General features: G+C 39.5%; 1 protein-coding gene across 4 annotated transcripts in view; it reads right to left on the bottom strand.

Moving 5' to 3' along the window:
• The window catches only part of Csrnp3 (cysteine and serine rich nuclear protein 3), a 197,712-nt gene that overhangs the window by 26,156 nt on the left and 150,786 nt on the right, over positions 1-20,770 (bottom strand). The gene's annotated exons all lie outside the window — the stretch shown is intronic.

Raw genomic sequence — 20,770 nt, 5'->3', positions numbered from 1 at the left:
TATATGTATCGAAAGAAATGGCTGTGCATTGTGGATATATACAGTTGTCATATTTCAATAGAAATATATTGCTCATAACACCGAAAAGGTAAAATAACCCCAAGTAATTAAAAATTCATGAAAAACAGCTTATTGATACTACTTAGACATTTCAACAACTTAAATCTAACACAGCTTTCATTAGGTAAAATAGTATACCACCATAAGTAACACTACAGACAATACTATTATAAAACAAATATTGAGATAATTAAAAAAATTCCATAGAATATTTCAGGACTTCCTTTTTATTTTATTTATTAAAATCTGTATGCTTTTGTATACAACAGGGATGTTATACTATGGAATTGCCAAATCAAATTAATTTATGTATGCATAACCTTGCATATTTTATGTGTTGATGATTAGAACCATTATTATTAGTTGCAGGACAGAAGAATGGACTAAGCAATGAGGAGGGTTTGTGTACACACTAAGACTGAGCAAAAGAGTCATATGTTACCAATAGGACCTCCCAAAGCTGGACAGTCTATTTGGCTGAATCCTTTTATTCCACAGTAGAGTAGCTTAAACTTAGGGGGTAATAATGAAAGTTTTCATATCATAACATGACACAGGAGGGTTGATATGAAGTGAGATTGGAATCTAAGTGTTCCTAGAAGGCAGAAAGTGAAGGCTAATGTGATGTTGAAAGCCATAGATGTCATTTGTCAAAGTGACTTTGTTTAGTATAATTACTGTCCAAAATAAACTTCAACCAAAGTTAAAAACCCAGCTATTATGTCATATAATAAGTTGACTTACGACTTGGAAAGAAAGAACATCACTCGAGAGAAAGAAATGCATTCATAGTGTTACAGGTCTGATGTCTATGTCCTTTACCCTCAGATATGTTGAAATCCTTTAGAGTATAAGCCTTTTGGACCTTAAAGATCAGGATCCTTATAGATATAGTCAGATGAAAATGAAATCATTAGTCACCCTAATCCAATAGGATGAGTGGTCTTACAAAAGGTGAAATGGAGACACAGATTCAGAAAGAAAGGAGATCATGTGAAAAGACAGGAATGTCATAGGAAGATGGGTACAGACACCGAGCTATACCACCTACAGCCAAGGATGCCGTCACAATTAGCAGTGTGTGAGGAGGAATTTTTCCTTGTGAGTTTCAGAGGGACCGCCACCCAGCCATCGCTTTGACCTCCAGGGTTGTAAGAAAAGAGATTCATGTGGTTCTCAGCCACTCTCTTCATGGTGTGTTTTTATGGAAGCTGCAGTGAAGCATGGATGCTCACGAAGAAAGAGCAGCTGGTGAATGGGAAGGCTGGTGTGATGTATGTCATTCTGTAGGTTTATTTATGTCATGAACACTGATAGAGGGCATACTATGTGCCAACACTTTCTAGACAGGATACAGCTGTGGAAAACCTAAACCATGATGCAATAATGACTCAAAGTTTAGACAGTCAGAGAAGGACATTACTATGAAAATTCAATTTTCCTACCTACCCTCTTTTCTTAAAAAAAAAAAAAAAGCTTTTTATTAATTTTATGGGGTAGTGGGTAGGGCATCCTTTCGTCAGGTCTGGTGGCAGTTTCCTTAGACTATTGCCTTCTTTTCTATTATTTCACCTCCTCAGAAGAGATTTCCAGAAAATAAATACTTTCACATGTGTATATTACTTAACTATTTATTTGCATATCCTTGCAAATTATTTATTGCAACATCCTTGTATTCCTGGCAGTAGAGACAGTTTTTAACTTTGATTGAAAGATGTTGCTCGGCTTCATGACTCTAATCTTAAATCATCTCAAAACAGAGAAGATTGTTAAGATGCAAGAGATCCCCATAGAAAGCAAAATTTTGCCTCCAGATCAGAAACCCTGTCACTGACTGACAGCAGGTGAAGCAGGACTCTCGGGAATTTAGGAGAAACCTTCCACCTTTTTGCTCTGATTATCATTAAAGCGGTACCCTTAAGACATAATCCTTAGGAGCCATAACTCTAGAGACAAGGGGAAGTGTTTAATGTACTCATTTAGGGTTATTATCATAAATACTTCTGACAATTTGTGGCTTATATTGTTAGAAAACAGTGGTTCTCTAGACAATTTTATTTTACCAATGTATTCTTCACCCATTTGGATGTAACTATTATGTTACCCTTTCCCCAAAGCTAAGTTAACTACCCTGTTTGGAGACCGTTGTGAGACTGGCAATGTGGGAGAGGACAGACCCTCTTCAGCTGGGTCTCGGGGAAGACTGGCGCTGCAAAAGTACATTAGAACCATGCTGCCTCCTGTACGCCAGGGGCTCCAATGACACACGTGCTGATTGGTTGCTTTAAGATTATAAACAGCACTGTAAAGACAATGATCTAAAAGCTGATGAAATAAATGGCTGTGAAATACTCAAGTTCAGTCCAATGGATATTTCTGCAGGTTTCTAGAAAGTTAGAAGACATTCAGGACCCTCACCTGATGATTAAATCAGAGCCCCAGCATGGGCCATTAGGAAGTATCACTTGCCTCCAGGCTTCACTATGACTACCTTCGCAGGGTGGAATCATTAAATAAAAGAATCTGTGTTCTTCACGCCTGGAAAAAGACTAGATTCACTCAGCACATCTGCCTCAGGAATTCTGAACACCCCCGATATACCTCCATAGTCATTTGTTCCCTTTACAGAATGAATGAACTCCACTTTGTGTGTCTATAAACTTCATATAAGCTTACTGCAGTGAGGTCAAGAGCAAGAAAAAGAAAGATGAGACTGTGGCTTTTAATACTGCTTTCAAAAAAGGCAGTTTTCATATTCCACACCAATTTGAAGCATCTTTCCGTTTATTTCCTTTCATCCAACCACAATTGCCACCCCAACACAAAAGCATCTAAGCACAGTGGTGCCATGTCTACCTCCCAGAAGACAGCTCTTGGGAGCACCCGGGAGCCTGTGTGATAGTGGCTCCCTCAAAACCAAAACAATGAAACCCCAAAGGTTGGAAAATGGTTGAACTCACAACATCAAGGTAAGGACACAAATAAATAACTGAATCTACAACATGTTATATAGAGGAAGAATTCATAAATACAGTGAATTAAAAAAATGTAAACCCAAACCCAAGAATTAGATCACAATTGACCATGTTTAAAAGAAGCAATTTTCCTGACAAATATTCTATGTGTCCCGACCCCATACAAAACATGAGTTAAAACAACCAAACAAAAAGTAGGCATTGTGGCACATACCTGTAATCCTAGCACTGAAGAGGTGGAGGTAGAATGACCTGAAGTTCAAGGCTACCCTGGTTTACATTGTGAGTTTCAGGCCAGTCTGAGATCCTGCCTCAAGGAAAAATGGTAGGTGCCACGTGAAAGGAAAACACAGAAGAAAGGAAAGGAAAGAAGGAAGGGAGGGAGGGAGGGAGGAAGGGAGGGAGGGAAGGGAATGATTATTGTCTACAGTCATACTACATGGAACATACATAATCTTGTCAGCAGATGAGCAAATCAATGTATGAAAGTTAGTAAGTAAATCAATCAATGAAAGTTGAATCATAGTAGACTCCAAGAAATTTCAACTGACTTTGTTCTACTCCATGAGTTGGGTGGAGGAGAGAACACAAAGTTGGGTGGATAGAGAGTTGGGAGAGAAAGATGAATATGATCCCTGTATGAAATTCTCAAAAAAAAGTCAAAACATTATTTTAAAAAAAAAATCAAAACCACTCATCCTTATATGCTGGAATACATCCTCAAGACTACAAGAGTTAGTCTGCCTGCCTCACTTGTCAGTTTTATTTTTTTCCTGATTAATTTAATTTATAATTAAGCCATTCGTCAACACCACTAGTATGTGTCCTTCCACTGGTGATTTCTGCCCACACAGTGGTCCAGATGAACCTCTGGACCATAGAGTCTACAACAGACAGCTGTGCAGAGCAAATGCTCGTAAAGCAACGTGGGCACTATCATCAGACTCTCTGGTTCCTTCAGGTGTCAATAACTATCAACAAAGTCTTGCTGTAGGAGGAAACAGGAGGTGGAGCTGTGTATTTTGACATTAAATTTGGCACATGGAAGTTGAAAGCTCACAGTCCAGTCTTATGTTGAACAAAGGGAAAATTAAAGTCCCCTCGCCGCATAATAATTAAACAACTAAACTACAGAATAAAGAAAGAATATCAAGGGCAGCAAAGGAAAAAGGCCAAGTAACTTATAAAGGCAAATCCATCAGAATAACACCCAATTTCTCAATGGAGACTTTGAAAGCCAGAAGGACCTGGACAGATATAATGCAGACACTAAGAGACCATGGATGCCAGCCTAGACTAATATACCCAGCAAAACTTTCAATCATCATAGATGGAGTGAACAAGACCTTCCAAGACAAAACCAGATTTAAACAATACTTATCCACAAACCCAGCCCTACAGAAAGCACTAGAAGGAAAATTCCAACCTAAGGAAGGCAGATACACCCATGAAAACACAGGCAATAGATAACACCACAGCAGTAAACCTCAAAGAAGAGAAGTACACACACACTACCACCAAAAAATAAAAATAACAACAGGAATGAACAATCACTGGTAATTAATATCCCTTAATATCAATGGACTTAATTCACCTATAAAAGGACACAGACTAACAGAATGGATATGAAAACAGGACCCATCTTTCTGCTGCATACAAGAAACACACCTCAAATTCAAAGACAGACACCTCCTAAGAATAAAAGGCTGGGAAAAGACTTTCCAATCAAATGGTCTTAAGAAGCAAGCTGGTGTAGCCATCCCAATATCCAGCAAAATAGACTTCAAACTAAAATCAATCAAAAGAGATGATGAAGGACATTACATACTCATTGCAGGAAAGATCCACCAAGATGAAGTCTCAATTCTGAACATTTATGCCCCAAACACAAGGGCACCCACATATGTAAAAGAAACTTACTAAAGCTTAAATCACATATAAAACCCCACACATTAATAGTGGGAGACTTCAACACCCCACTTTCACCTCTGGTCAGATCGGCCAAATTGAAACTTAACAGAGACATAATGGACTTAACTGATGTTATGGCTTAATTTTATCTTTTAGGTACATCATCAATAATAAGCTTTCATCTCCCACGCTTGATACTCAAGAGAAAAATGCCAGTGAACTTTTACGTCCACATGTTGAGTTTATTTTTAAATTTTTGGGCAAATCTGGTAGAAACAGAATGAAACTGCTAAATTCATCTTGGTTGTCTGTTGGGGTTTGAAAAACCCAGGTAATAAAATGTGTGTGTATGTGTGTGTGTGTGTTTTAATCACACAGGTAAAATTAGCGTAGGATTCTAAAGTATGAACATTGACTCTTACCTTTTGAAAGGAAGATTTAATTACCCAGCTGGGAAGCTTAGCTTACGGAGAATCCAATTTCTCCAGAAAGGATTTTATGTAGAAATTAACAGATTAAGTAATGGATAAATGTCCAATAAAGTTCAGACTAACTTAGTCTTTATGAATACCACCTGCAGATTTCTTGTGATCATATATTCTTTCTGTCCAACCTGGCATGATTGTCAGGACTGGGCTGCTCCTGGTCAGGATGTCACACACATGACCTCAGTCTTCACCACAGTGAGGAATTGAAATGGGTCTTGTAACCAAGATCTATTTGTTGCCCTGAGAGTGAGATCCAATTAGCATAAAAAAAAGCAATGTTGCCTTGTTCTAGCTGCCCCACTTTATTCCTCTGGGCCGCATTTGACCTTTTCCTAATGTATGGGCCCCAGTTGTATTTTCAAAGTCACTTAGCTCAAGTATTTAGGGCAAGCCCTTCTAGTGAGAGAAATTTCAAAGGGCCGGTGGAATACTGAGGACGTACCATGAAGCTTGGCTGCATGAAAGCTACTGCCACAGCAAAGACTAACTGAGAACATTTTCTTTAGACTCATCAACGGAAATCAAATTGCTTGAAGCAGGGGATGTATGCCGACCATTTACCTACCTAGGGCCAAGTCAGTGAGAAAGTGTCAGAACCAAGAGAACAAGTTATGGCCTTGCTTCTTAAAGTGCTATCCTTATTATTATGAAAGTCATCTTCAAAAGTAATCTTAAGTGCATGTCTGTTCCTCACAGGTACATTGGCTTCTCTGTATTGAGAATGACAGCTCCCCCCCCCCCCCCCGCCCCCCACCCCTCTTTCTCTCTCTGCAGTACTGGGGATGGAATCCAGGGCTCCACACATACTAGACAAGTGCTTTTCCAGTGAGCTACATCCTCCACCTGATTTTTTAAAATGTACAACGCACCTCTCTTTTTAGCCCCCAAGTGACATTCTTTCACATCTCCAAGACAATCTACCAATTCATGTACCAGTAAGTGAGCAAGTGGATTAGAGTACACAAAAACATAAAAACACACCCAAAAAGCAATAACCATTCTGATTTCAGTTAAGTGCAGGACAAGGTTTATAGTTCATATATGGGACTAAGTACTACCCTTGGCCACAAGCTAGGTTTGCCTCCCACCCTGTGCTAAATACTAAGTTAAAAATATTCCCCATCGGTTTACCCCGAGACTTGCAAGAGTAAGAAGTTACTGAATTGTAGCTTCTAAGTCAAATCATTCAAAATGAGACTCTTCTATGGGACCAGTTTACCTAATGGATACAAACAGCCTTCTTATATAAGAACATGTGAAAAAGACAAGTGCCCTTGAAGGCGGGCAGAGGCACTGCATATACATGCGAAGAACAACAGAGTGGCAGGGACAGAAATTACATGGAAAGCTGACCCTTGAGGCTGCCTGAACAAAAGCTTTGTTTAGGATCATGAACATGCATGTCACGTCCTCATCCATCTACTCTGTCAGCTCCATTCGCAGGAGCTGGCAGGAGATCGACATGGAGGGAGCAGCACTCCTCTGTCTCTCTGGACAGGCACAGCCCTGGGTGTTCAGCACTCTGCAAACTGCATTTTCCTTTATGCCATCGTCGGTGCGACAGAGCAGTCAGCTATTGATAGTCTCAGCTTGGTACAAAAGACAGCTTTCAGCTCAAGATTCTGATGTCAACTCCAAACACTGCAGGTAACAAGGAAGTGTCAGGTTGACCTTCCAGCCTCCAAGCCACACATAATTAAAATGATTAACCCATGAGAGGGGATGACATTTCAGTCACAATTTTTTATCCACACACTTCATTTATTAAAGACACCACTTCTTAGCTTCATAATCCTTGTGAATAAAAGTGGGCCATATTTTGGATCATCCTTGCTAGGAAATATATGCACTTAAAGGTTATAAAGTTGAAATTAAAAGAGCAAAAGATTTAAAAACAACAATGACAACAAATTTCTCTCTTTTATCTCATCTGTATATATAATTAGCCTGGAATGGACAAGCCCCTTAATCTAGAATCGATTTCCTCAAGGGTGTGATATGCCTGCTGAATGCCCTACCATTAAAATGTCATTAATATTAGAGACCCAAATTGTTAATATAAAACAAGTTTAAGTTATGCCACTAATGGCGGTGGGATGCCGCTTGTTCCCATTTAGATATGTGCTTTTCCTTTTGCATCAATTCATTTACCTAGTCTCTAGTCCAAGGCACCATGAATTTTGGCATTCCAATTCTTGTACTTCTGCTTCGGTTTTATCTTTATATTTTAAATCACTTAAGAGCAGTTTATATATTAAAATACTCAAGCAAAATATTTGAAGCACAATATACTATTGAAGTTACTAGCAAAATCCAGGTATGCCATTCTGCTCGGCAGTGCCCAAAGTTGACCAGAGGTTGGGAATTTATTTATTTTTTCCTGTTTTATATATTTAACTAGCCACCTTATTTCCATTGAGAACCGTTTTTACAGAATCCTATCAATACTACTAGTATTTTCTACTATCTTTATTTATTGAGATATTACAATAAATTTCTAGGGAATCTTAAGATCTCAGAGCAACGTTAACAATTACACATGGAACAAATGCTATTGATCTCTTTATCTTCTATTTTTCAAGGATGCTTCCTTATTGTAAGCAAGCAGCACTAAAAAAAAGTGAAAACATATTCCTTTCCTAATGTTTTCAGAATAAAAAATGGTCAAATGATTTAGTCAATGAAATCTGAATTCTAATAGTTACTATGACGTATTATATGAATTGTATTAGTGATCATCTGCATTCTTCAGTTCCTTTATTAATACTTTCAGAATTATATTCATCTACCTCATAGGAGTATTATGAGAAATAATTACTTTTGTGAGAAACCTGAATCACAGATGGAAAATATTGCATATGCACAGCACTATCTTGGTGATGCTGTTCCTTTATTATTGGGGAGAAAATAAGTATCACATCTTCCCCAGCTGGTTTCCTTAATCTCTCACATGTGCAATTAAACATTTAGATTTCATGCTCAAGAAACACATTTTGCAGTCACTAAAGGAATCATGGTTTTTAAAACACATAAACCCCTGGCTCTAGCTTCTTTAGAACCCCAACATGCATAGCCTCAAGACCATAACGTTTCTTCCTGGGAGAAGGTAGTCCTTACTACACATAAATAATCACAGCTCTGGCTGCAGTCCAAGGTGCAAGCACTTTCCTCTGCTGTCTCAGCAATTCTCCTGATGTCAAAGACACATTAAAATAAATGGAAACCATATGTCTCCTCAGCAGAACACTGACGCTCTTACAACCAAGAGGGCAATGCAATTCATTACCACTCCTGGAGAAATATTTGGGGGATGTGGACTATCTCATTGTAAAATGAAGCTGCATGAGGCATCTCACACAATGCATGGAGGAGACATTTGCTATTCTTCAGCTCTGCTAACCTGTCTTACTGTGTTTTACATTTTTTTCAATACCGCCATAAGCCGCTCCGGTTAGAAGGATTAAACAGCGTTTTCCACCTGCTCAATGACTTCCTGACCAGTTTTTCATGTGCTCCAACAATATAACCCTGTCAAGCCCAATATATCATAATAATCCAGGTCCTAACAGTGCATAAAAACAACGGAACACAGCAGAACAAATCTCCACTGCAATAAAAGAAAGAAAATTCTTCTGAGATCACTTGGAATTTATTCTGGAGCACTAGACTGAGTCAAAGACAGGGCTCCTGAGCTTTGATCTCTGTCAGGAATGATGAAAAATGAAAACATTATTCAAAAAAAAATAAATCTCATCAGACCTAAAAAAGCCCGTGTTACATGTATTCCAAATTAAAATGTAAATCACTTTAAAGAGCATAATAGGAGGCTACTAATCAGTGGTATTTTACTAGCTACATATGTCGGGAAATTTCTGAGGAAAGTTGGGAAGCTGCAGAGTTGAAGCCCAGAGTGCAAGGGCAGCTGGGGGGACAGCTGGCACAGCTGGCACGGCTGGCACGGCTGGGCTGCCTTCTGTCTCATGGTTGGCAGTGAGGGTTGGGGGCGGGGTTTCAAACATCCATAACAACTTTGAGCTATGACTTTTCTATAAATTGTTTGTTTGTGTGTGTGTGTGTGTGTGTGTGTGTGTGTGTGTGTGTGTGTTTGAGCATGTGGTTCCAGTTTTCATAATCCCCAGTACCTATTATGGTTGGATGCTTATGCTGTTCAAAAGTTGACTTGCTGAAACCCTCAGATCTACTGTAATGGTATTCTGTGATGCTGTGGTGTAAATGGGGGATACCCCAGGGGCTCAGATGTTTCAACACCTGTCCCCAGCTGGAAGTGCTGTTGTAAAAGGTCATGTTGTAGACCCTTAAGGAGGTGGGGTCTGGCTGGGGGATGTCAGGCACTAATAGTAGGCTTTGGGGTTTGACACCCAGGGCCCAGTTCCTTCTGCCTTCTGCTTACTGTTCCATCAGGATGTGAGGAAGTGAGGAAACTCAGCTTCACATTCCTGCCACCATGGAGTCATACGCCACCACTCTCTGATGGACTGCACTCTCCAACTGAGAGTTATAATATCCTCCCCCTGAGTTGCTATCGCTAGGTATTTTCTCAGCAACAAGAAAAGTAGCTAAGAGGAGTGAGATGGTCACCTTTGCAAGGTCAGCTTATGGGGGTGTTTCCCTAACCAGCATGATTCATGCTCTTATAGAAAGGACCCAAGAAAGAACCTTCCCACTTGCACAATGCGAAGACATAGCAAGAAGGTGGCATTTATGAATCCCCCACTGGACACTATATCTGTGCATATTATGTTAGCTTCCCAGTTCCTAGACCTGGGAGGAATAAATTTCTCCAACACATGTCATGATTTTTTGTTACAACAAGACAAAGACTAAGAATTCATCTAACCCTTTAAAACTAGCAGTGAAAGAATTTATTGAGCATGGAGTCTGACATAGAATTATCATTCAGTATCTATTAAAAAAAAAAAAAGATGCACCACAGCTCAAATGCTATCACCACAGAACCAAAGCATCCTAACCTCATAAACGGCAACAAAGACACAGGCGTGTGCCTCTCCTTTAGCCGTTACTGGGAAGGAGGTAGGGAGTGGGGACACACCTCACTCAGTGTGGAACCTCTGGAAAACAGCAGGGGGCTATGCAAGGGGACATACTTGGTAAGAACAACTTTGAAACTAAATTGCAGGAACAGATGACAGTACAATGGACAAAATCACCAACGTCTGAATCCTCTAAACCTCTTCGCCATACGTTCACACAAAATGAGATCCCCCAGCTATGACCAGAGTCCTTGTGGTCACATGTTTTTCTTCCTCATTAAATTCTAGCCAGTTTAATCTGCTTTCCAGCACAACTTGTCAAAGGGAAAAAGCATGTATTGAAGAGAGGACGCATTGTCCTCACGGCTCCAGGGCACATATAACTTTACATTAGCAAGCCATTTGAAATATGCTATATTTTACATATCAGAAGATCTAACGTAACAAAACCATCCTGCCTCTAAACAACCCATCAATAATGAGCTTACAAGTCCATCTCTCTGAAGCAAGTAGCTGGTAGCATGGAGAGTTACTTGAATGGAAATGATTATGAAAGAAAAACCCTGAAGATAATATATTGCTAATTGGTATTGACCTCCAGCAAAACATGACTGACGTTTCTGCCTTTAGCAGTCCATTAGTGATGGGTTTTTTGAAATGATTTTTGCCCCTTAGTATTTAAATTGTCATCTGTGTCTTAGAGCAGAGATTGCCATGTTAAAAAAAAATCATATTGCTTAAAATATGTTAATGCCCTGTGAAATTTTTAGGAGATGCAGACATATTCTAAGACATGCATTCTCTTGTTTATGAGACAAATATAAGACCTAGAGCTTGAGACAAAGCAGATAAATAAGCAATGATAAGTGATCTGAGACCATCGTCCAATGAAACAGTATAGTCAAGAAAGAAAGTTGAGGGTAGGTAGGCTTTTTTTTTTGTTTGTTTATTTGTTTGTTTTTGGGACCTACTTTATCCTACAACTAAAACATCATCTAAGACTGCAAACTATCATAGGGGAAGAGTGCTTTCTTAGCATTCCTGAGGCCCTGGGTTCAATGCTTAGCATCATCACAAATATTCTATTAATATTTAAAGGATACAGGATCAAAAAACAAGACTCCTGGGTCAAGAACAGGTGCCACATTACAGGAGCACCTTGGTACTCCTTGCTTCTCCAGCTCCATCTCCTCAGCACCAGAAGTTCTACTATGCAGGGGCCAAATAGATTCTAGATGCACATCATAGGTTTGAACTGCACCACAGGTACAGCAAGCTTGGTAGCTGGTATAGCAAGCAGAGAGCAAGCCTGTCCTGTCTTAGAGGAAGGCATGAGCTCATACCAGGGTTGCTTAGGACAAACAGGACACAAAAAATTCAAAGAGGTCAGGAAAGTATATTTATTTTATCTTCAAAAAGACATGTAAAAGTGCAAGAAAATTTAGGCTCACTGGGCAGAGGAAAGTAGGCTGTTCCTGTAGAGGATCTGAGTTTGATTTCCAGCTCCCATGGCACTTCACAACTGTAACTCCACCCACATGGCAGCTAACAACTGTATCTACAGTTCCAAGGGATCCAAAGCCATGTTTTGGCCTCTTCAGGCACCAGATATATACATGGTACATATATACATATACAAGCATGCAAGGCAGTCAACTACATTAAAAACAAAACAAAACTCTAAAAAGAACCTTTAAAAAGTGCAGGAAACTCATGGGAAAGTATATTCCAGCAATATTTTAATTATTTTTAACTATTCATGCATCCCAAACATCTAAAACAGTGTTTGCAATCAGGAGACATTTAAGGCATATTTGTTGAATCAATGGATGATGTTAATGGATTTTAAAAATTACTTCATAATAGAAGATCAGAGCAATAAATAATTGAATAACCTGAAATTCCCAGGGAATCTCTATCTTTAATCCCACCCTCTCTTTCTCTCTTGCATGCAATTCATATCATATGGAACAAATTTGAAGAATAAACTTCCTTAACGTATTATTCATATTCTCAAAAAGATGTATCATAGTTTTTAGATTTCCTAGAAAACTAAGAAGGAATGAAACTGTTCATGAACTGCATTTTTTCTGCACAAATAAAATGTCTGTTGGAATTTCCAAAGGCAGCACCTTTTGAAAACATGACAGCACAGTCTTTGACTGCAGTTTGGAGGCCACCTTCTCTACTGCCAACTACGACTACTATGATTCTTGCAAAATGACAATTACAGAAGCACAGATCTTAAGCACCCCTCTTGGATATTGAAAGCAATATCCAGAGTACCTAAAGAGACATTCTTCTCAGCAGAAAATCTACCAACTAAAGACTCTCCCAAAGAATGCTTAGTGAAGTGTTTTCCCTGGAGGTCTTTAAAAGGTGCCCATATGTTGTGTATTACAATCTCACTGAAGAAAGGGATCAGTTCAAAGGCCTCTACAATGACTTTCACAGTTACACATAGTTTAATTACCCACAGCTCTGCTCTAGTAGGCCACTTGTCAAGTACTGCTTGATGCACAGAAGCCATCTCAGAGGCTCTAGAACCGCTTTCTATCTGTTATTGCCATGCCATATGGAGTCAGAATAATAATTTTTTTCTCAAAGCTAAATGTAACTTTAGGCTTTGACTCCATTAGAAAAAGTGGGAGGAGGGAGTCAAACGATGTTTCTTTTCCTTCTACATCTTAGCAGTCTATGGTACTTGCAACAGAAGCAAGGAAATGGGCAGAATAATGATGGCCACGTTTCATAAAGCATGATTCAATCTTTGTAGCCTTAAAGAGCATCACTTCTAAGCAATTTCCATTTTTCTTTTATCATTTGACACAGCCAAATCTCCAAACTGGTTTCAGTAGTCTGTTTAGCAGTTCCTCTAAGCTCCTCTTAGGTGCATGATCTAAATTCCATCAGCGGTTGTTTGTAGGAGCAAAACTTTCATCTCTGGCTCCTGCCTGAGACCCATTCACTAACCAAAGGCCACTTGGACTTAAGACTTGGGCAAAAGAAAACTGTGAGAAGTGAAATGAATGTAGGCTGACCTGTCTTGGTCCCCAGACTACTGCCCTTTGGTTAAGAGTCTAAGTAAAAACAGCAATATGCATCTATTTTTTAAAATTTTTAGTATGTGAGTAATCCTGGGGAAATTAAAGATGATTATTGTTCCTAGAGATGATGCATTTAATTATATCATTCAAAAGGAGTTCGTCTTCGTGTTTTTAGTAAGATTCTGGAATTGAGAATTGCTGGCAGATCCTTGGAGCTAAGGAACTCTTTTATGTGAGGGAAAGTCTAAGTGATGATAATCCAGGGTACCCACGGTAGTTCAGAGATACCTGGAAACAGTGACAGCATTGATATTGTGATATGCCTTATAGCCTTGTGCAGTTGCTTTATTCCAGCCATGCTTTACACTGGATAGACCATATCAAGACACTGTATGATAGCCAGGCATTTTAATGAGGGAGGCATGCAGCAGCAGGGATTTGGAGTATAGAGGAGGTAACGATGGGTGAAAGGCAAGTTGGCGTGGGCTTAAGTGTTGCCTCAGCAATGCTTTCTTTGGGTGCTTCCCACAGGCCAAAGTCGACTCTGCCCTTCGTAAGAATGAACTCATTGAATTCTAGGCAGCATGACCATCATTTAAACAGGAAAACAGGAAGGACAGGATGATGAGAACAACTTTGTAAAGGAGACCGAGGTTCAGGAAGGTGAAGTGAAATCCCCAAATTGGCATCAGAGGCTCCTTGTATAAGCTCAGACCACACCAGTCCCTTGCTGAAGTTGTTCCTTTTGACCCTGTGTTTCTTGGTTCTGGAATAACCTAATATTCCTTCTACCCCAGGAATATGTCCCCCCTGGCCACACCCCCAATCTGGAACTATAGAATGATAATCATGCTAAATAATTAAGAAAACAGTAGACAAAGCAAGGTGCCTGATTCTTAGAACCCATCAGGACCAGCACAGTAGAAATCCAATGGGAGTCTCTGCTGAGTTATCAGACCCCTGGAGGCCTGAGCTATAAACCCTAATGACTCAGATTCTGGGTCACAAACAGGTTCAGCATGTCTTAGCTCAGCTACTTCCCCAATGCTCCTTTTGTGGACTCTGCTAGATCTTTTAGGAGGAATGGGTTGTGATAGACATGGACTCTAGAACCAAATCATTTAGCTCAGATCCTGAGTATAGCATTTACTTACTCAATGGTATAGAACACACTACTTAATTCATTTACCTCATTCACAAAGTGGTTTTCATATAATAATCATATAATGCTGTCACAAAGAATAAACTCATATCTGTAAAGCACTGAACCATGTTTGACACATAGTAAGTACTGTGCAAGTATCTGTTAAATAAAAACAAAATAATCAATAAGCCATTTTATAATTTGAAGTGGTAGCATTCCTGACGCAGAACAATCAATATGTTAATTATATATTGGTAGTAACTAGCCTCACAAGAGAATGACTTTACAATTAAAATGCTTTACTTGATGGTTTTGTTTTTTATAGTTTTTCTTAGTATGTATGAAAGCATTTCATTTTGATGTTTTCACACATGTCCATAAATGAATTAGGATAAGCAGTCAACCCTTATTACCTTTGTCTTTTTCCCTCCATGCTCACACATCCCGTTCTCTTCTCAGCTAGCTCCCCACCTCCTTTTGTATGTTATTTTATTTTCCTCTTCCTTTTTTTAAACCAATGAGTTTCCCTAGGGTTGCTTACAACAGCATGGGAAGAGTTTGTTAGCAGGAGCATGGGCACTTTACCAATGCCTATAGTACTACAGAAAGTGTCTCAACTTCCTCTGTCCACCCTGGGTGACATACAAATCCTCAGGGAGGGATGGGGCCCCATGAGTCTTTCCCCTACTTCTATGATGTGGAGTTGATAGGCCCTATCCTGTATTTGGTACTTTTAAAACATGTGATATTCTGGCATTTGAATACATTTCTTTTCATTTTTTTATGATATATTATTTATTTTTATTTTGTGTGCATTGGCGGTTTGCCTACATGTATGCCTGTGTGAAGGTATCAGATCCCCTGGAACTGGAGTTACAGACAGCTGTGAGCTGCCATGTGGGTGCCGGGAATTGATCCAGGGTCCTCTAGAAGAACAACCAGTGCTCTTAACCTCTGAGCCATTTCTCCAGCCCCTCTTTTAGTTGTTTTATTTGGTCTTTATACAAGACACAATTACTGATACGCCGACAAGTACAGCAGTGCCTCTTTATTTTAGGGGGCTTGATTCTAAGATACTCAACAGATGCCTGAAACTACCTGTATGAATTACTGTGACGCAATACCCAAGAAGTGACAAATTAAGGGAAGAAGCATCTCTTTAGGGTCATGGTTTAAGATGTTCCCTCCATCATGCCAGAGAAGTCAGCAGTTGGGCTGGTAGGAGCATCTACCTGCCTGGGACCCTAACACTTGGGGCTATAAAGGAATAAGGGAGCAGGGAAGTGGACACTCGGCTAGCTGCACCGTTTTCATTCAGTCTGAAACCCCAGCCATTGATGGAGCCGCCTATATTCAGGTCAGGACCCCTTCCTTGTGTAAACCTTGCTGGAAACACCCTCTCACTCACGCCCACTCATGTGTCTCATAGACGACCAAAACCCAGTCAGGCTGACAGGGAAGGCCAGCCATCACAACACCAAACCTTCTATACGCTCTTCAGCCTCAGCACATGGTAACAAAGTTAATCTGTCTTCCCGTGGGTTATGCCACCATGTCTCGTCTGCTTCATTTCTCTGGGGTCTACATGAACAAATCCACTGTGACACATGACAGACAAGCTGAAGACCAAGATGGTCATTCAGTGACTGACCAGCAGGTGCAGATACAGCAGGGACACACTGGAAAAACTGGATAATTAATGCCCCAGGCAGGCTTGAAGGATAGAGAGAGGCTCTAACACACTCTGCAGAATGGTGTTCAGTTTAAAACTTATAAAGCTTAACTTGGGGTTTTTTTTTTTTTTTTTTTTTTGTTTTTGGTTTTTTTTTTTTTTAGTATTTTTGGACCTTTCTTGAACTCAGGCCTAAAACTCACTACATAATAAGCTGACCTCAAACTCACAGAGATCTACCTTCTGAGTGCTGGGATTAAAGGTATACAACATGCCTAGCAGAGATTTATTTATTACTTTTATTCATGTGGATGTTTTGTCTGCACACATGTCTGGGCAGTATATGTATGCTTGGCACACTCATCTGCCAGATGAGGGCATCAGATCTCCCAGAACTGAACTTTCAGATGTTTGTGAGCCTCCATGTGGATGCTGGGAACCAAACCTGGGTCCTCTGCAAGAGCAACACATACATTTAACTGCTGAGCCATCTTTCCAGCTGAAACGTGCTTGTGTTTTTTGTTGGTAACTGTGCTATCTAAGAAAGATTTAAAGGACCCCCAAATACAGAGCTAACCTTACTTGTATTCTTAAATGAAGAGGTCTGGGATGTCCCTTATGAAGACTAGATCTGTGTTAGATAACATATGTGCTGGTAGGGTTTCAGGACTGCTGCATTTTATCTCAATGTTCACTAATTGACAACATACATCTAAACAAGGCACAGAAACGAAATGATTGATGGATCAAAGTGTTACCACCAGAGGACCTGAATTCTATAGGTTACACAGGAAAAATAGCTCATTATTTAACGATTCATTACTCACTACGTATTTATGGAATGTAACTACCATGAATAAAGAATGAAGGCGGTGGTGGATGGATTGAGAAGTGTCCCTCACAGGTTCTAGTGCTTGAATAGTGGGTTCTCAGTTGGTGGCACTGTTTAGGGAGGTTTAGGAGGTCCAGCCTTGTTTGGGGAAGTATGTCAATGGAGGTGTGCTCTGAGATGAAAGCCTCGAGTCATTTCCATCTGGCTTATTTTGTTTCGGGCTCCTGCTCAGATGCAGGCTCTCAGCTTCTTCTTTTGCTGCGGCTGTGCCTAACCCTTGCTGTCATGCTTCAGCCCACGATGGACTTTGATCCTTCTGCATCCAAAAGCCCCAATAACTCTTGGTTATGTCGCCTTGGTTGTGGTGTTTTGCCACAGCAAGAGAAAAGTAACTAAGACAGTGACGGTAGGGTTTTGTCCTGTACATCGGATATTGTTCCTAGAGTGTGCTGTCGAGCAAAGTCCATGAATAGAAAGCTGATTAGAAGGACACTAAGGTGCTGGAGACCTATAAGGAATTCTCGAACTTCATTAGAGATCACCGTTATCAAGACATCAAGTGTGGTAACTCACATGTGTAACTTCAGCCTGTGAGAGGCTGAGACAAGAGAATTATAAAATAAGAATCAAAAGAAGAATGAAAGATCATTTTTTCTCATAGAATTAGAAAATAATATAAAATTACATTGATCATTAGTTGTGGGACAGCACAAAGAAGTCGATTGCTGCATTACTAACCGTTAGGTTAATTATTGTTACTATCTGTAGTATTTTCCCAGTTAATACCATAAACCTTAGCAATAGTTCATCTGTTTTGAAGAAATAGTTCTCAACCTAAGAATCAATATTGAGAATACATTCAGACAAAAATTTAAAGTTTATATGTAAATATGCTAATTATTTGGTTGTGCCTAATAAAGGCAAATTAAAAACCTTCTAAACAATTGCCACGACAGAAATATGTGTGTGGGTATGTTTATCTGTTTTATACATGGAGGTTTTTTTGCAGCCTATAAAACCAATAAGATTGTACAGATGTTACAACAATGCTCTCACGTTCAGTCAAAACAAAGGGCAAATGAGAAAAAGCATTGAATAATTCATAACAATTATATAATAATGCATTTTTAAAAATTCAAAGATGACACATTATAATGCTAATATTGCTTGTCTTGGGGTGATGAAGTTATACTTTCAAAACAATCTGTTTCACTGCATTGTACCAACCTTCCAACTCTTAAGCAGTGAATGTCACAAAATGCAGACTGACCACAACTTCATTTTTTCTATTTTGTACGTTAATAAAGACATAGTTCTCAGAAGTTAAAACAATAAGATTCAATTGAATGCACTCACGAAATGGCAGTAGTACAAATGAGTCACCTGATACCGACACTCACAACCATATGCTTTACATTTTCAAAATCCCATTAAGCATAAGCACTAGCACTTACTCATGGAATCCATCAGCTATTCTCAAGAACAGAAACCACTTAATAATAGTTATGAATGTGTCATTCCCTTCCTGTCCCAATCACAGCCAATCGGGAGCACTAATCTCACCTAATTCTGAGCCAAGAAGAATGAGCTTGGAGTACATTGCTAGCTGTAGCCTATTGGCAGCTGCCAGGTGAACAATGACCTGCTCCTCCATACCACAGCTCTGCACTCACATTCACTGGACCACAGTATTTCCTCCACACAGCTCTGTAAGAACCAGCAGTTCAGTGCCTCAATTTTAATCCTAGTTTTACATTTTATTTCTTCCTGAGATGTCAAGTTCCCACAATCAGAACCATAATCTTCTAAAGCTCTTTCTTGTATTCAGGATTTAGGTTTGTTTCTTTAAATTCTAATACTTTTTTTTTAATGAATCTCTAACAAGGCCTCATTGAATCAACCCATAATTACAGCTCTCTGAGTGACCTGCTGACCTAGTCTAGCAATATTTTCTGCCATACTTAATGCTATCATATCAAATATGGAGCTTTAAAAAAACAAAGCGGAAACTAACAAGTGAAACCTGGTTCAGAGTTGAGTCCGCAGTGGTTTCCTGTGGACAGTTTGGCTGCTTTTCCTCTGTGACTGTGACCTCAAGTCCATGGTCATAATCCAAACTGTGGCACATTCTAACACCAATAAAGACTCGGCAGTCTTTCAGCTAATGAGTTGATTTAATAATCTACTTAGAAAGTAAAACAAATGTATCAAGATAGAATTTTGCAATCAATGGAAAGTATTTTTTCTTCTGTGTTAAAATATGCATGCAACTATGTCACATGCATAAATATTATGCAAGTCGTTTTTACAGTTTCCATTTGGTGATAATAAATATGGTGTTGATTTTATAATTTGGTTCTAATAAAGCCAAAGTCATATGTGAGAATGCATTTTTCCCATTGATGCTGCTGGTAATGAGAACTGAGAAAAGATGGATCGGAATCATATAACAATGTTCGTATTACCAGAAAAACATCCCACCCCACACGCCTTATCAATGAAGAGCTATTCTCATGTGCAGACTTCTAAAAACAGTGACAATTTTCCTGTGTTACAAACTCCAACAGTTCCTCACCTATCCACTACTAATCATCCATTCACTCCTGCATCCAGTTAAGCATGCATGAGTTCATATTCATTCATTCACAAAGAGAGTATAATTAGCACCTTTAGTACAGGCATTTTGTTTTTTATGATCTAGTTTGATTTTTAATTAGGTGTACACATGAGTGTCTGTGGGGGGAAGGGGTATATTACTATTAATATAGCTGAGAGGCCGGAAGGTGTTGGATTCCCCAGGAGGTGGAATTATTTGAAGTTGTGAGTCGCCACACTGGGTGGATACCAGGGACAGAACCGAGATCTGCTAGGAGTGCAGTGTGTGCTTTCCACCAGAGCCTATCTCCAGCCCCCTCAGGCAGTTGCCGTGAAGTGTCTGCAGATGTTGCCAGTCTGTTTACGTACGAGTCTGCCATTGGTCACACAGCTCATAAAAGCAAGGATGTTCATGTCAGTCCTTTGTTTCTCTTTATGTTGATCAGAAAGAATACTTTTGCAGGCTTTTTATATATTAATGTAAGTTTGGAAAATTGGTTTGCAAAATTAAATAGACTTCTTTACTCTTGGTCTACAAGTCACCACACTATGTTTAGTTACCGATGCTTATGACCTATAGGATTCTGCATGGGAGAGAGATTACAACTATGGGAGAGAGATTCAGGAGGGACAGAAACCAAGATACAGAGTAAGCAGACAAACAAATGCAGAAAGGCTGCCCATTTATTGGGCAATGACCACTTAGGACTACACAACACAGAGTTTCAGTCTCGAAATCTACATTGGCATTAGCTCTGTGTTCATAGAGATTCTGCACTGTTCCTTCCTGACTACAATCATCTTGGCTGTTATTCCCCCTTGCTGTTTCCTAACGCCAGCCATTCTGATACAGCACTTGACCATCTCAGGCTGAGGTGTGCTTCTGAGGATGCCACTTACATTTAAAATGTTTTCTTGTCAGGGGAGGAAAATAGAAGCAGGCAAGTTGTTTTTTGTACGGCTAGACTCAAATTGTTCTGGATGGTGTTGGTTTGGGTATGGTTCTTAAAAGACGCAGAGGGAAAAGAAAGAGC

The sequence above is a fragment of the Onychomys torridus genome, chromosome 4, assembly GCF_903995425.1.
Source record: "Onychomys torridus chromosome 4, mOncTor1.1, whole genome shotgun sequence".
NCBI classification, from domain to species: domain Eukaryota; kingdom Metazoa; phylum Chordata; class Mammalia; order Rodentia; family Cricetidae; genus Onychomys; species Onychomys torridus.
Note: the sequence above shows the minus strand (reverse complement) of the source record. Positions and strands in the feature narration are given on the sequence as shown.